The sequence below is a fragment of the Gymnoscopelus microlampas genome (genome assembly GCF_963454915.1).
Source record: "Gymnoscopelus microlampas genome assembly, chromosome: 15".
Taxonomy (NCBI): domain Eukaryota; kingdom Metazoa; phylum Chordata; class Actinopteri; order Myctophiformes; family Myctophidae; genus Gymnoscopelus; species Gymnoscopelus microlampas.
In genome coordinates, this window is record NC_139952.1 from 16,986,686 (window position 1) to 16,989,185 (window position 2,500).

At 43.2% G+C, this 2,500-nt stretch overlaps 2 protein-coding genes across 6 annotated transcripts in view; one reads left to right on the plus strand and one right to left on the minus strand.

Annotated features, from left to right (window-relative positions):
* Window positions 1-2,500, minus strand: part of med30 (mediator complex subunit 30) — a 279,467-nt gene that overhangs the window by 173,142 nt on the left and 103,825 nt on the right. The gene's annotated exons all lie outside the window — the stretch shown is intronic.
* The window catches only part of ext1b (exostosin glycosyltransferase 1b), a gene marked incomplete at its 3' end in the record, with an annotated part of 150,520 nt that overhangs the window by 114,551 nt on the left and 33,469 nt on the right, over window positions 1-2,500 (plus strand). The window lies entirely within an intron of this gene.

The following is a 2,500-nucleotide window of genomic DNA, read 5'->3' on the forward strand; positions in this document are numbered from 1 at the left end:
TTGGGGGAGGGGTTTCAGCCGAGCGAGAAAAATGACCCGTCGTGAGGTCTGAAGGGCTCCGGGTTTCTCTTTTTTTTTTTTATACGTGGCAAGATGCATTTTTATAGAGAAGGTGACCACTTTTACCCATTTAAGACCTGAAGCCGATTCTACAAAATGTCTTCTAAATCCCAACGGTTTTCTGATAAACGTATGTTGCTATGATCGGTGGTGCTCAAACTTTTTCGTGTCAAGGACCACCCAAAATTATTATATGTATTTGGACACAGACCCCCATCTCAAAATATTTAGTTCCAGGGACCCCCCAGAAGCAAAGATTTGAGTTAAAAGTGTTAAAATAATATATATATTCAAAGATTTTCACGATTTTTCAAAAATAGCAGATATACAAGCTTGCTATGAGCTTGTAGATCTGCTATTATTTGAATAGCCAAAGTGTAAAATAATGCTTTTGACACAGATGCGTTCCAGGTCTTAAAGGTCTTAAACCATTTATACTTGGTTTACTTGAGTCCCCCAGGGCTCTATACTTGGCCCTCTCTTGTTTTTTGCTCTACGCTAAACATCCTTCTGCGAAAATACACATCTACGAGCGCAACTTGTTGTGAGCTTGTAGATCTGTGATTTTTTTTGTGGCGAATGTTCGGGAGGGACGCTATGGAGGCTTCTTTACAAAGGACTGTAACTCTCTGAGAGTTATGGCGGTCCTTGAAATGAAACGGTTCAAGATCCACAGGTTTAAGTGGATCTCCGAGGAATTCTAAGTTAATCTGTTCAGCGGACGCCAATGGTTATTGACTAGCCTCAAGGGGTGGAAAAAATGGAAAATTCCAATAGACTATATAGACACAAAGTCATCTTTAGGCACAGTATGCGAGTCTGTCCCCTCCCTCCCTGAATATCTCCACCTCCCTGTGATTAACCCATTGAGACCTGGAACTGTCTCATTTTTAGATTTGAGCTAAAAACGCATTATTTTATACTTTGGGCTATTCAAAAATAGCAGATATACAAGCTCATAGCGCGGCACCGAGTGCCGCGCTATGAGCTTGTAGATCTGCTATTTTTGAAAAATCGTGAAAATGTGTGCAAATCTTTGAATATATATATTTCTAAAGCGAACATTTTTAACTCAAATCTTTGCTTCTGGGGGGTCCCTGGAACAAAATATTTTGATGGGGGTCCGTGGCCAAATACATATCATTTTGGGGGTCCTTGACATGAAAAAGTTTGAGCACCACTGATATAGAAACAAACGTTTTTCAGAAAACTGTTGAGATTTAGGAGACATGTAGAATCGGCTTCAGGTCTCAATGGGTTAATTTTTATGTTGCTTTGTCAATATTATTACAGTAGGGGCCTCCAGCTATATTATTAGCTGCGAGCAACCTCGTCTACCACTCTCTCCACCTCACCGAACGCCCACTGCTGCAAATCGCCTGACTGCGCACTCTTTCACATATGCACACACACACACACACACACACACACACACACACACACACACGCGGTAAAAATCCCGAGTGGCAATTAAACTCTGAGAGTGTCAACTTCACTCTCAAAGGTAAATTGACACTCAGGATTTTGCAGCGCTCGCATGCATACACCCCCACACACACACTCACACTCACATGCACACGCGCGCGCACACACACAGAAGCACCACTCTCTCTTCCCCTCCTTTGTGTTACCAAGCCAACGGCCGAGTCACCCCCTCGCCTCACCTCACCATTCCAATAGCGGGGCTATAAAACATGGCCCGCAAACCTGTGTGTCTGTTTTACTGAAGCAATTTAGCTTGGCTCAAGGGCACAGCAGCAATATCTCTTTTCTCTCTGCCTTTGCTCTTGTTCTGGCACACGGAGGGGCCAATCGCTTCCACCTCCACGAGTCACAGCCGGGGGAAATAGTGGCTGTTTCCAGTGTCTGGCAACCGCCGTTTGACTGACTGCTCTATTTGGGCTCACCGAGTATCACAGCAGACTTGAGTGACTGGTGCTTTAGATCCGGGCCGATGACTTTGTGTCTCTGAGCTGTCTGGATCTGTTTGGGTGGCTGCTGGCCCGACGTTTGAGCGAGCCACCGAGAGAGGGATATATATAGGGGGCTTTGCCTTCTTGTTTCTGTCTTGTTTTTTGGGTGCCTGGCTGGCTGGCACCTGACTGGCTAGTTTAACCCGTTAAGACCGGGAAAGAATCTGTTGTCATCTTTATAGAATTCTTTGGATATTCAAAAATAGCAGATACACAAGCTCATTGCGCATTTTTTTTTGAAAAATCGTGAAAATGTGTGCAAATCTTTGAATATCTTTTTTTTTCTGTACCGCACATTTTTAACTCTGTTACAACTTCTGAGGGGTCCCTGGAACAAAATATTTTGAGATGGGGGGTCCGCTGACAAATACATATCATTTTGGGTGGTCCTTGACATGGAAAAGGTTTTAAGAACCACTGATATTATAGCAACATATTTTTTTTTTAAACAGTTAGAGATTTTAAAA